General features: G+C 38.9%; 1 long non-coding RNA gene across 2 annotated transcripts in view; it reads right to left on the bottom strand.

Annotated features, from left to right (window-relative positions):
* LOC108448587 overlaps positions 1 to 15,417 on the bottom strand; it is a 34,851-nt gene that overhangs the window by 13,863 nt on the left and 5,571 nt on the right. The window contains exon 1 of one of the 2 annotated variants that reach the window (XR_001864539.1): positions 4,083 to 4,161. The exons of the other annotated variant lie outside the window; for it this stretch is intronic. This is a non-coding gene — a long non-coding RNA (uncharacterized LOC108448587). Of the gene's footprint in view, positions 1 to 4,082; positions 4,162 to 15,417 lie in introns of those variants that run through there. 2 annotated transcript variants of the gene reach the window in all.

Below are 15,417 nucleotides of genomic sequence, written 5' to 3'. Positions count from 1 at the left end.
CCAAGAGAACACCCACAGTTCCGTTTCAGTGATGAAAAGAGCCTGTTCCCTTGTCTGAAGGTCTTCACTTCTCATTATCCTATTTACAGTTTAAAATACTGCAAACTCAGAAATGAAGCATGAAAATGTTTTCCGCCTTGTTTTAATCCGTAAGAGTGCAGCCAGAGATCCTGCTGTGGACTGGCAAATTGCAAGAAATTTGTATTTTAGTTGCTTCCTCCCACCCCTTGCCACCATATGACTGTGACATCAAATTTACTAGTGGTAAGAGAAATAGGAAACCTCTGTCCTCCCCACTTTTTAATGTCTCACAGTGTGGCATACAGAGCCTACCTAAACTCTTCACAGCTATAGCACACCTGATGCAGACCAAGTATCATATGTAGGAACATTAAGTTCCTCCAGCTTCTCTTTCCCCATGTTTCCATTGAGTTGCAAAGGCCTCATTTCCAAAAGAAATTTGAAAAAGTAATTCAGACTTCAGATCTTAACCTATATTTGACCTTTCTGGTGAGACCATCAAGAACCATGTCCCTTAAAGAGTGTATTTTGCCATGTGAAGACAGGAAACAGGCACAAGAGGTGAACCACACATTGTCTTCATTCCTAACCAAAGGGAAATAATTATATTTTTTGCAACGGATATCAAGGTGTTAATCTGGACTGGCACAAATTGAACCTAATGGACTAACCTCAGGTGACTCCATGATACACATCCAGGCCGAGGTCTGTGGTGTTTTGCAGCTGGAGCTCCCAGAGAGATCAGCCTTCCACTGTCCGCTCACTTGCTGCAGGTGTGACGTAACTTTGACGGCTATAAATATTTTCTGCTGGACTGACCATGTGACCATATGCTTTTCACCAACATAAGCCTAAATACATTCTTGTGTTCTCATGGTACCTATCAGCAGCTAATTAAACATGTAAACACCAGTAAGGACATTTTACTGTCAAATTCTGATGTTGAGTTCTGCAGCACTGGCAACACCACTTATCAGTGGCAGATGTCTCTTATGGAACTTGCTCTCATGTGCCCCTTGCTAGATTCCAGTTTTATTGACCGTCAAAATGCAACATAAATCAGCACACATAGTTTTGTTTTCATTTGCAGCCATTTGGGAGGCTTTGTGTTTCATCCCAAAGAAGCTGCAGCAGAACTCTGTAAAATGTACTGATGTTACTGCTGTGTTCTTTTTAAGCCAAATTAGTTTTTTGTGGCAGCAGCTGTCAAAGTAGTATCAGCTATATAAGTAATGAAACAAATAATTAAATCTGATTTTTGCTATAAAGATAGCATGAAACTCTTAACAGAATTTTTGAAAACTGCCTTTAAATGTGACACAATATAGCAGATTTCTAAAAGTGGTCTGTGTAAAAATATTTCCTGAAAAAATAGCAAAAATTTAGGAGTAAGTTGGACCATGTTACAGTGTCTAGCAGTTTACCGCTAAAACTATATTTTTTAATGGCTCTGCTAGAAATTTTACCACTGCCAAGGCATGAAGAAAAACCTGCCAAAGCCTCTCTCCCTCCCAAAAACACACAGAAATGATGGTAGGGAGCCTTGCAACTACACATGCATAAGAAAAAGAATTTCTTATGACTGTGTTGTTTGCCAGCAGTCTAACATCAGCTGTTCATCCTGCATTAGTGTACTATTTGAGTAAATTCAATCCAGGGATGGATTATTTTATTAAATGAAAATATTTTGAATTAAACTGTTTTGTCCACAGAAAAACAGAAACTTTTTTTACAGAGCAGAGATACTCATTTGGTAAAATATATTTCTTGCTTTTTACCCTTCTGTGCTTTCTTGTAGACACAAAAAGAATATACAAATTATTGCTGCTCATTGCTGTTCCCAGGAATTTAATAAATTGGCCTCATAGGTGAGCTTGCTCTGTAGCATTCAACAGACAACAGCTGTTGATATTTAAAATGAAATAAAACAGAAAAACAGCGGTGGAATCCTTTCTAATATAAGAATCATTGCAGTGGGTAGTATTCAGCTGCAGTTTCTAGCACATCTCACTGGTCTTCATCTAAACACATCAGAAAGACAGTGTGTCAGTTTAAATTCCACTACAAAAAACAGTCTGAGGGTCTCACTTACATGTCCTAATAAAAAACCAAATCGAACCAAACCAAACAAAAAAAAAAAAAACCAAAACCAAAACAGAAAAAAAAAAAAAAAAAAAAACCCAAAACCAAAACAACAAAATAAAATAATAATAAAAAAACCAAAACAAAAACAAAACAACAAAATACTGCATTCTCTCTCATAATTCAAGACAAGTGTCCGCTGTAGTAAACACAAGATGGGTGGACCCTTCAAGCAAAAGGTGCAATGCCCTCTTGTAACAGAATGGGTTTTTTCAGTGAGTGATCTTCCATTTGACCTGTACGAGGACCAGCCCTAGTTCATAAATCAGGAAATATCTTAATCTGATCATTCATCATATGAACAAGGGAAGGTTGACTCACTCAACCTTGTAACACTGCAACACTGAGGAACACAATAGCAGATTATGCTTTGTTCTCAATGCAGAATTCAGGCTGAAGAGATTCGGTCTTTCAACAAAACCTGGCCACCAAGTTCAAAACAACCTGAATCTTATTTTCATGCCTTTTTAAGACTGTGCTGAATCGTACACACAAAATAAAACTTATAAGTGTTTTTTTTTCTTTGAGACTGGCAACCCATAATATTATTTCATGTTTCTATTTTTGCACTTGAAGCTCAGGTAAGGAAATGGCCTTCAAGGGAAAAACTGTAAAATTTCCCATTAGACAGATATAAAGAAACTTTTGTCTATATCAGCACTAGTAGGCTGAAGTGTGACGTGAATACAGTCTACAAGTTTGGAAGCACAGAGCACACTCATTCCTTTTGCCAAGGTGCAGAATTTTAAGGTAAAGCCTTTAAGGGGATTGCAGGAAATGTTCATCCCAGTGCCACAATCCATGAACACAGAAGACATCAGCCATTGGGAGCTAGTGATTTTGGGCTACTGGTATATTCTGTGCAGAGATCATCTCTAGAAGGAAGAAAAGATGAATTGTCAGATGAGTTGCATGTGAGATTACAATTGGGGCTGGATAAGGTTCAAGAAAAACCTGAGGTGAAGGTTTGTCATAATTTCAAACCATTTTCATTGAGATTTTATTTGATCTGAACATGGAGGCCAACTAAGAATAACTTGACTGTATCTTTAATTCTTATTCCTCAAAAGGTTTTCAATCACTAGTTTTAGAAAATGAAATTAATTAAATTAACTCATCTGCTTCCTTAGAGTGATGCTGAAATGTGAAGAAATCATAAGCACTAAGAAAAAGAAAAGGTCATATTATCTGAAAGGTACTATATAAAAATACAGACTCCATACAGTACAAATACACATGCTTCAGTAATCACTTGTGAGTTAACTCCTCAGAAGTGTCATTTTTAATTATTCAATAAAGAGTAAGCAATGCTAATGATACCTAAATATTCTTGTACAAATATACCTTTTCTTCACTTTTATATTCTGAAAGTAAACTTTTATGCAACATTTCAGTTACAGAAATGTTTCTAGCTAGTTTAGTATGAAGTATAAGCAAATGCCTTTAAGCTAAAAACTTCCTCAGAGGCAGTGTCACATCTGTGTGACGCTGTGTGTTCTTTAATGTACACTAGCCTTCCTGGCTGAAAGCGCAAAACTCAAATTTTATAAAGGCTATTAGGAGTGAAATTTTCAAAGATGTGTAAATAATTTGAAAATTTACAGTCACTAAAATTCATATGACATAATCTGTACCTGCATGGGTGTAAACAAGTACGTTTATGACCCTGCATGTGTTCCTGGACAAACATAAGTCAGTTCAGACCAGAAGCCAGGTAGGTGCATTAGTTTTACACCACATTTGACCTGGTGTATCCTGTCAGAACAGGTAGGCAGCCTTGGCCCACAACAGCCCAACATGGTGCTTGTCTGATCAGACACAAGTACAGGCAGAGAAAGAGACGCTCTGCACATCTGTGTCAGCACACGCATTCAGCACCTCTGAAAACTTTGGCCAAGGCTTACACAGCTCCCACTTACCTTTCAAAATGCATTCCCATATGGTGCTTGAGTGCCTCCCCAGGCTCCTGTTTGCCCCTTAGCCAGCAGTGAAGTTATGCTGTAGGGATAAACTTACTCTTAGCTCTCCCCAGACCTGCCATTGGTAGGGAAGGAGGCCAATAGCAGCTGTAGGTGGGCTGTGGACACAACCCAGCATTACACTCACACAGCATGTTCCAGGTTTGGGGTTATATAAGGTTCCCATGTGTCCAAAGGACTCCTCAGTAGGTTATTACCATAACAACAATAATTTGTAAAAAGAATGTTGGCGAGTAATTTAGGTATTTATCATAATCTATAAAAATGAAAAAAAAATACCCACATACAGATAATTAAGTAAAGGGATGTTTTACTCACACAGCATTTGCCAAAAAACAGCTATAAGACCATGAAACATAAATTGCATTAGAGATCAATGTTCATCTGTTTGAATGCCTATTAAAAGGCTTATATAACACAAAGCAGTAAATGAAACCTTAGTAGAGGACTTCTAACTTTTCCTGCTCTGCTCAAGAATTGTCCAGGCCTATGTTTAATAGATGTTCAGCAATAAACAAAGCATTCCTTTCTCTTAAATCAATCTCCACTCAAGATCTAAGATGAAGGCACAAAATGGTACAGTGTAAATTGCTCTAGAGTAAGGGGATAAGTAGGGAAATATGAATGTTCTTGTTTATGATTTTGTGGCCCTGCACAGATACCATTCTCATAAACAGATCAGTCTCTCAGCTTATGGTTATTGTTCTGAGATAATATGATATGACAGGTCCAGATGTTTGAAACTTGCAGCAATTCACAGAATGGCAGCAATAAATTCTGCTAAAGGATATATTTAATTCAATTTATAGTGTATCTGGCACTGTCAGAGCTGTGGAATTTCTAGCTGAGTATAATATAGAAACCATTACATGCTCCAGCAAACTTTGGAAGTGAAGTGTGCAAGGCAGAGAGGATGTTGCGAAGCTGGTATGCTTTCTATCTGTTAATCAGCAATCTCTGTATTGCATTGCTATCACGTTGTATTACGCTAGATTTTCCTAGTCTTGAAACAATTAGCAGAAAAATCCTTTATGAAAACTTCACCCATGTTGTGCAGACCGAGCTCTTTAATCTCATTCTGAATTTCAGAAATCCATGTAGCATGAACCTTTGAGAGCATGGTGTGGACATGGTCTGTGCACTAAAACCAACTTTTCTAAAGAATATATTGTATATCTATTTCATATTCAGTCACCCTTTAAGTCAAGTTATCCCATGAAGACCATTCATCCAGTAATTATTTACCTAAATATATTTTATATACCTGTGCACTATGACACCATAAGACAATAATTTAAGTTTCTTTGTTACTAGAGCTGTAGAACCATCAAAAGGGAGCTGCTTATTTTTTCACATGATTAAGGGGAATTTCCAGTGTCCCTCCTAAGACATAAGTATTCTTATATAAAATCCTGTATATGTGTATATATTTGTGTGTTTCAACTTCTGTCAGAAATTAGGGCTTATTGAATTGCCTGAGCCACATGCATGCCAGGAGACATGAAAAAGAAGTCTTATTTTTATGGTGGTGATCCTGCCAATAATCGTCTTCAAACTCTGCACTGTTCAAGCCTCTTCATTCTGAACATTTGAAAGGCTGAGTTCTATCATACAGCTGGGACTATTAACAGCACTATTTAACAGACTTGTTTATATTATTCTTCCATCTAGAAGGATAGGTATTATAACAGACATTTTCCACTACCTTTAGAGCTGAAAAGAACATCTCATCAGACCACATCTCCCTGCCTTCATCTCCCTCCTCTGTGTATGAAATGGTCCTTCCCCCTACAATTTACTCTTCTCATTCACTAGTTATATAATACAAGAAAGACAGTGAATTGAAGAATGGCAAATCCAGTTTACTATGCTGCACAGCTTCTTACCTGCCAACAAGTCTGCTAACATTTTTGAAGCACTTGTGCATAAGGCCTCAATGCAAATCACTCAGAAGAGCCTGGATATTTACCTGGCTCAGAATCAAACGGTTCTGTTTTCTTCAGGGATGAGCAAGTCAGGCAACATCACAGGCCTCTGCTTTACCTGAATTCCTTCAGTACTTTGTAAATTATATGATATCAAGGACTTCTTTACCAATAGGAAAAGTATTCTTTGGTATTTAGAGTTACCCAAGAGTGTGCATTCTCTATCAGCATTTTCTTCATAAAACAGCACAAATACTCAGGTCATCATAGAATCATAGAATAGTTTGGGTTGGAAGGGACCATAAAGATCATCTTGTTCCCACCCGTCCACACCATGGCCAGGAATGCTAGATCAGAATCATCAGGGACCAATCCAACCTAGGCTTGAAAACTTCCACAGTTGTGACATCCACTGTTCCAGTGCCTCACCACCCACACAGCAAAGAATTTCATCCTAATATCTAATCAGAATCTCTCACTTTAAAACCATTCCCCTTCATCCTATCACTGTCTGCCCATGTAAAAAGTCACTCTCACTCTTTTTTATAAGGCCCCTTTAAGTACTGGAAGGCCACAATGATGTCTCCCAGAGCCTTCTCTTCTCCAGGTTTTTCTCAGCCTGTCTCCACAAGGGAGGTGATTCAGTTATCTGATCTTCTTTGTGGTCCTGCCCTGGACTCACTCCAGCAGGTCCGTGTCCTTCCTGTGCTGGGACCCCAGAGCTGGATGCAGCACTGCAGGTGGGGTCTCACCAGAGCAGAGCAGAGGGGCAGAATCCCCTCCCTCTCCCTGCTGCCCACGCTGCTCTGGATGCAGCCCAGGATACGACTGGCTTTCTGGGCACATTGCCAGCACATATCCAGCCTCTCATCCATGAGAATTCCCAAGTCCTTCTCTGCAAGACTTCTCTCAATGGGTTTGCTCCCAGTCTGTACTCATATCTGGCACTGTGCTCTTGAACTTGACCTTGTTGAACCTCTTGAGGTTCTTGTGGGCTCATTTCTCGAGCTTGTCCCGATGCCATCCCATCCTTCAGGTGTGGCAACTGCACCACTCAGCTTTGTGTCATCTGCAAACCTGATGAGGGTGCACTCGATCCCACTATGTCATTAATGGAGATATTAAAGAGCACTTGTCCCGATACAGACCCCTGAGGGACACCACTTGTCACTAGCCTCCATATGGACATGGAGCCATTGACCACAACTCTCTGCCTGCATTCATCCAGCCAATTCCTTATCTACTGAATAGCCCGTCCCTCAAATCCATATCTCTCCTGTTTGGAGAAAAGGATTTTGTGTGTGAGAATGTTAAAGGCCTTACAGAATTCTAAGTAAATGATATCTGTGTCATTATCTCATTCTGAATTTCAGAAATCCATGTAGCATGAACCTTTGAGAGCATGGTATGGACATGGTCTGTGCACTAAAACCAACTTTTCTAAAGAATATATTGTATATCTATTTCATATTCAGTCACCCTTTAAGTCAAGTTATCCCATGAAGACCATTCATGGGATACATCACTAATTAATGGCATTCGTTTCCTAGCCTCAGCTAGCTTCAGTTTAGTTTCTATTGTAAGATTTAAATCATTACACTAAAAGATTGCTTAAAAATTGAGACTGACTCACTTAAATACTCTCCCAGTTTGTCAGTAAATCAATAATTTCTCACTGAGACAGTTGTGCAACAAAACTTGTGGGGAAAACATTACTCAGACCTGACTTCTGTAGCTTACTTCTGAGAATTTATGTGACAATAAAGAAGTTCCACGCTCAAGATACCTCATACCTGCAGCTCCATTAGGCAATTTCCCACTCAGAAAAACAGAAAACATACATTTACTGTAATGTGTCTTAGACAATTTCATGTTGTTTATCTATTATTTATTCTCCCTATTGTTAATAAGTAATAATTTTTTTCAGAATTGCTCTTGAAATCCATTTCCTCTTTAAAATCATCCATATTTCCAAAGATAATTATTCACCCTTCAGAGACTAGTTTTAGTATTGTTTTAAGAATGCTGCACTAATTTTCATTAGTGGACTTCATTCACATGCAATGTGACCACACTTATTTTATCTAGGCACCTTCAACCTGTTACTTGCGTATTCAGGATCATTGTTCTGTCTCCTTTTGAAAATATCTATATAATAAAATTTTTAATTCCATGTAATGCTTGAAAATGGAAACAAAGAAATAGTTCACTGCTTTTTCAATATCAACTGTACTTTGCACTCCTGTCCTGGTAAATGAATATTCCCTTTTCCTTCTCTTATAGAAAACTTCTAGAACTTCATTACATCATGCTGTTTCTTATCTATTTTCTGTGGAAATAATTTACTACTATACTATTATGACAGCTGCTTTCATTGGATGACAGCTCTTCTTCACTTTCTTCTCTGTCAGTTTGCCTTCCCAAAGACCTTTATGTATCAGCTTCTCATGTTTTCTAACGGTGATTTCTCAAGTAGTTTTTTCAGAGATATGTTTTCTCATGACTTCTTTACTTTGGAATAATAAACTATTTCAGTGTATGATAATTTCCATTCAGATTAGCATCAGTTCTTTTTACTGAAAAATAAGACTAGAAGCTCAGTCTCTGAGTTTCACAGCAATACTGACTATTCTATCACCTAGCTATCTAGGGAATGGCGTACACTAGCCATCAGAGAAAATCAGAAGTCATATCCAAGTCCAAATGGCCATATTTCCACACCCATGACTTTGTAGTTATATCAGGTCTAGAGTTACCATTTGCTCTTTTACCATGGAAAAACCACATTCTGACTGACAATTCAAAGATCATAACTTCAATATCAGCAGATTTTCTTACTCTTTCCTCTGAGCTACTGTCCTCCTGCATACTTCACATTGCCTTTAGCAGCCCTTCTGGGGCACAGGCTGAGCAAAGCTGTGAAAAAACCACAACATCCCACTCACTGACCCCATTTTGCCCTAGGCTGCACGTTTCTTCATATCTCTGTTCTGATTGGCAAGCCTATTCCAACGGGAGAGGAAACTATGCCATTAATTAACCATTTCTGGGTTAAGCAGATGGAGAATGTGCATTGATGTGGACATGTAAACAGATACATACCTATCTCAGTATGTGTATACACAAAGGAGATGTACGCACATTTTTATATTTCATAACTGCCCCTTGAATGCCAAAATATCGTCTATTCTGAAATCAGGTCTGCCTCAGAGCATGCACTCATGACAAATGCTTAGGGGGAGACTTGTTTTACTGTCCTCTGCCTTTTCTACAATTATGTGGGAATGAGTTTTTTACTATGTTTTGTGAGTTTTTCTTGCAAAGCTCTACATAAGTGTTGTCACTCAGTCACGTTAACATCCTAATTATTTTCTGCTATTTTTTTCTATTCCTTCAGAATGAAACATATCATAGTTTGATATATCAGAGAATATAGAGGATATAGTGGAAGAAAACCAAACCACATCACCCTTTTTAAATGCTGCTAAATTAACCTTATTTGTTTTGGACTGAATTGTCACTGACAGACTACTTTTAAATCAGTTTCTCTGTACCTCCCTAAAGTCAGTGTCTGTGACAGTAGATATGTTTCCCTGGGCTGTAGACTGTTTCCTAGCTTCTCTGTTTGCAAATGTGGATTAAATATCTGTGGATTTGATTTCTCTTGCAGCTCAGCAATATAAGATGCAGTCACCTGCATTTGCAGCTGTCTTCCTATAGATTGCAAAATGGATGGAATTTATTCTGTTCAGAATTTCTTTTTCTTCCAATTGTGCACATCTTTACACAGTTTTATTAGGACCCTTTTAGGCTTGATTTGACTTCTAGTTGAAGATGAAGAAATTATTCACATGGACAAATTTATTACAGTAGTCTGTGATTTTTCTTGCCTGTAGTGATCAGTCTCCTCTTTTCTGCACCAAACAGGCAGTTCCTGTCAAAGTTGATAATAACTGCAAATATTCATACTCTTAAAACTCAGGTTGTCTTATCTAATATGTTTCTGTTTACCTCCAGTATAGTAATTAAACGCTAGATCCTCAAAGATATTCAAGCACCAACATGAAACTGGTGGAACATCAGTGTCAAAATATTTTTTGCAGGTTTTTTTGTAAATGCAAGCTCACACGTTTCAAGAACATCTGTGGTTCCAGCAGTCATTTGACTCCCCACTCTCAGTCTACCAGCACTAAATAGGTCATTCAAAAATTCCTGCAAGGGAAAAAGAACATGAAGAATTCATTTTTGGGGGGCCAGTACAACCCAGTGTTTTAATATGGCATCATTAATGAGGCAACAGACCTCAGAACTTGGACATTCCCTCAGGAAACTCTGATAATGTTACCTTAGCTCTTGGATTGGAATGGGTCTTTTCATTCATTAATATCTGCTGTCATAATTAATTTGAACATATTAGAAAAATTACCCCACCAACACCACTATCTGTCTAGGAAATGAGTGGATATGAGTACACCTAATTTATGATGGTAAATGAATTTCATCTAACTGATTGTTGGTCCTACATAGGGGTCTTTGGTTTCGTGTGTACAATGCTGTAGGGGCAGATGCATCTCGTTGTTGCATGAATATGTGCTCCATTGATTCACGTAAGAAGCATGCAAAATTTCTTTTAACCTCTCCCAGTAAGTCTGGATTTGTGTGATAACCACACCTCTAAACTTATTTCTCCCTTCTCAATCATGCTACTGCAGTCTTTCTAATTCATACACTGGTTCCACCACAGGAAAACAGACAAGCAGGATTTTCTCCTTTTTAGCTCTGTGTGCACAACTTACATGTTTGTCCAGGACAGCTGAGGATAATGAAGAGTTACATATCAAATGGCAAGATATTATACTGGCTTTGACCATGGCTGGATGCCAGGTGTCCAAAGTCATTCTATCACTCCCCCTCCTCAGCTGAAGAGGAGAAGCATAAAGATACTGAAAAGCTCATGGGTCGAGATAAGGACAGGGAGAGATCATTCACCAATTACTGTCACAGGCAAAACAGGCTCAACACTTGGAAATTAATTTATTACCAATCAAATAAAAGTAGTGTAAAGAGAAACAAAACAAATCTTAAAACACCTTCACCCATCCCTCCCTTCTTCCTGAGTTCAAATTCACTCATGATTTCTCCCTGCCAGTGGTGCAGGGGGACAGAATGGAGGTTGCTGTCAGTTTAGTCACGTGTTGTCTCTGCCCCTCCTTCTTCCTCAGGGGAGAACTTCTGAACTTCTGCAGTTCTTCATGAACTGCTCCAGTGTGGGTCACTCTTCCATGGAGTGCAGCTCTTCAGGAACAGGCAGCTCCAGCCTAGTGTCCCCCAGGGTTACAGGTCCTGCCAACAGACCAGATGCAACACAGGCTTCTCTCTCAGCACAGGCTTCTCTCCCAACACAGGCTTCTCTCTCAGCACAGGCTTCTCTCCCAACACAGGCTTCTCTCCCAGCACAGGCTTCTCTCCCAACACGGGCTTCTCTCCCAACACGTCCACAGGTCCTGTCAGGAGCCTGCTCCAGTGTGGGCTCCCCATAGTGTCACACCCTCTCCAGGCATCCACCAGTTCCTACGTGGGCTCCTCCATGGGCTGCAGGTGGATGTCTGCTCCACCATGGACCTCCATGGGCTGCAGGGGCACAGATGCTTCACCATGGTCTGCATCACAGGCTGTAGGGGAATCTCTGGTGTCTGGAGCACCTCCTGCACATCCTTCTGCACTGACCTTGTGCCTGCAGAGCTGTTTCCTTCTCGTATTTTCACTCCCCTCTCCAGCTGCTGCTCTGCAGTGGCTTTTCAGCCTTCTTAAATAGACTATCACTGAGGCCCTACCACCACCATTCATGGGCTCAGGCTGGGTCTGTCACGGAACAGAATTGACTGACAGACAAAGCTTCTGGCAGCTTCTCACAGAAGCCACTCCTGTAGCCCTCCTGCTACCAAAACCTTGCTACACAAACCTGATACAGATATACCCTGTGCCAATTGTGTGACTGGGCCAAATTCTGCAAATTCTGATTTGGGCAGACCTCAATGGGAAATTTACCTCCATGAACTGCAGAATTTAAATCACAATATATTCAAGGTTTCTTTCGTTTACAGATAAATTTATATGACTTTTTAAGGTGACAGATGTCCATAAAGTGTATTTCTATATCCATAAGTCCTGTATGTTTGCCAGTCAGATGACTCCAGTCATCTCTCAGAATTCCATACGGCTTAAATTATTTTGAGACAAGTTCTTTTGGAAAAGTTGAGATGATCTAACTGAATGCAGCATTCTTAAAAACCTCGCGTGCTCCATCTGCACACTTTCTCATCTTTTAAAGGACGATAGCAAACACTACAGAGGAAATTCTTTGCTGATGACAAAGGTGCATTAGCTTTCCCAGTTCCTGCTCCTCCTCCATCATTCCTTACAGGTTGATCTTTACAGCATGTCTAATACATTAATTTAGTCTCCTTTTAGCTCTGGTAACCTCACTGCCTCATTTTTGGAGAAAAACTTCAGCAGCTACAGCTGCCACATTGTGTGTGTTTGGTTTCACACATCCAACTAGATTAATATTTCCTGGAACCTCTCTTAAGTGTCAGAATTTCTTAAATATTGTGTAGTAAAAAGTGCTATCACAGTGCCACAAAACATTTTGTTATCTGCCAAAGAATTCTTTGTGCAAGCTGGGAAAAATTTATGCGAAGATGGGAAATTATTAATAATATATGACTGAGTATAATTAAAATATATTTCCATTCTGCATGAAAAAATATTTGGTAATTCAGATATTTTGCGGTGTTTATGAGTCATAACTTTCCCCATCCAGGGGATGACCTTTAAGTAGTCTTTTCTTGGTTGGTACAATTTCAGACATGAATTTCATAACATATAAGAATATTATAGGGTATTTCCACTCATCATTGTTCTGTGTCAAAGAGATAAATAGGATGATGTAATATAATTTTCCTTAACTGAGCATGCTATGTATTACTTTTATCATATGAAAGTAATTAGTCAACAGGTAGATCCTATTAGTTGCAATTGCTATCACAAGAAATCTTATCTCAATGCTCAGTGTCATCACTTGCAATGTCAATATCAGTTGCAGAAAATAAGTAATATATACAATTGCTAACTCAAATTGCATGACTCTGGGACTAAGGCTTTGAGGGAAAAATTGTTAATTTCATCATTTTTATTAACCCACTAGTATTTTTTTCCTCTCTTAAGGCCACTAGGACTAGAATATCACTGAATTAAAACTGAGATTCTCCCATATGCAGCAAATTTTGACATGGCACTGCATCTAACATCTGTAAAAGGGATCAGAGATTAGGTGGAGTATATTCTAGGAACAGATACTGAATTTACACTGAAAGAAAATCCCCAGACCAAAATCACATTCCTAGTTGCCAGGTCATTATTCTTATCAAGATGAAAGCATCATCAGTTTCTGGGTGACAAGTTCTTATGAAAACCAGAACACATTTAAAGCCCAGAATTTACTGTAGTCCAGTTTATTTCATAACGATCAGTATTAGATAAAAACCTCAAAACCCTGAGACAAGCCTTGAAAGAAGCTGCTGCTTCCAGCGTAGCAGACAAGAGGCAAGGCCCTGTACTCTGGGTGGAAGCCTCCAGAGCTCCTTTAAACAGGAGAAGCAGCAGGAAATGAAGAGCCTCTTGGCTTTTCTGGTGTTACCACATTACTCAAGGTGCACATTCTGTCACTGTCATCCCAGTTTACCGTCCACTTGTTGAAGAGTGTCCATAAAAACGGGAAATCACACAGTCCACCTTTCTTCACCTCACTATCCACTCCCACTGCCCAGTGCACTCACTTTTCCTTTGTTCCTGCAAAATCCCATCTGCCCTTTTCTCCCCTGCTTCCACTTTACTCCTATTCACTTTCACTGTTCCCAAGTTTACTTTTGCCCATGGAAAATTTTAGAAATACATACATGAATATTTGAGACTCAGTTCTTTCTGGGTCCCTAGAATACTGTTTTCCCATAATCCAAACAAGGGATATGCTGAAATACAGCTCCAATTCCTTCCCAGTCCATGCATAGAATTTCATTTCCACAGGAATCTTGTGTAAGCACAGAGGAAAGGACTGGTGGATACATGGATCTGGCCTTGGCACAAGACTGGAAAATGGGACAGGTCTGCACTCCTGGATCATAAATCTAAAAAGTATTCCCATAAACAGATACATTTAGACATTATTTAGAAAATAATTGTGGCGATGAATATCCACCTACTCAATCTACATATTACCCATCAAGCCTACCACATGCTATTTTCTACATACTTCTGTTGGGAGAAAAACTTTACTGGGGAAGGGACAACTAAAGTTGTGATGCCTGCTCAATTGTTCTATCTTCAACTGAGAACATTTTATTGTTTTGAAGATTCCAAAACTGTCCACTAAAAATAGGATTAAAATCAAAGTAATTCACAGTCCTCAACAGCCTGTCAACCTCTTGCCTCCCAGCTTGCATTCAAAAGTTAAGCACAGAAAGGAATCCAACTGAATATATTCTTCTTCTATTTCATTTGCATCAAGATACGGGAAGTAATACATCTACAAGTCCATGATAAGAGAAAAGTTCACTGTTTGAAATACCAGGTAAGTTTTGCTGTGTTCTCAGTTTCTCTCTTGGTATGCCATCACTATCTGAGGCAGATGAAAATGAACCAAGAATGAATTTCCAGTTTCTGGGATATGGAAACTACAGAAAAGGGGCAATTTTTACTATCTTCTCTGCACACTTTGCAAATAGTCTTGCTTCACTTCAATTGCCAAATCACTTACAGAATTTATGACAGAAAAGAACTAAAAACAACACGTCACACATTATTTGATGCCTTTTCCCAGTAATACTAAGTTATAATCATAACATTGCCATGTGTGTCTCAACATAATAAATTTTGAGCTAGTACATAACTTCAGTAAGACAGCGACATGCAAAATGATGAAATAAATCATGTGAGCATCTGACAAAGACTGCTGCCAGTCCACAGATCTGTGATAAAATAATGGCTACTACAGTAAACAAAAGGAGATATATTTGCTGTAAAAATATACATTCAAGTCTAAAAGTGTAAAGCAACAGTGCACTTAGAATTACTCTCCCAAGAAAAATTTGGCATAAGGAATAAGAAGGCATTCCTATATGGGGCTGGGTTTTAACAACAGACTTTGAAACACACATGACACCCTTTATACAGATTCAAAATTCTAAATTATCACACCAGCAAAGCCTGGGCTCAAAGAATGAAAAAAATGGTAGAAGAACGTTCATAACCTATGGAGATAATCAGCTCTATACTGACTAGCCAAGCAGGAA

This window comes from Corvus brachyrhynchos, unplaced genomic scaffold (assembly GCF_000691975.1).
Source record: "Corvus brachyrhynchos isolate BGI_N302 unplaced genomic scaffold, ASM69197v1 scaffold115, whole genome shotgun sequence".
Taxonomy (NCBI): domain Eukaryota; kingdom Metazoa; phylum Chordata; class Aves; order Passeriformes; family Corvidae; genus Corvus; species Corvus brachyrhynchos.
This window is presented reverse-complemented; position numbering and strand designations above follow the sequence as displayed.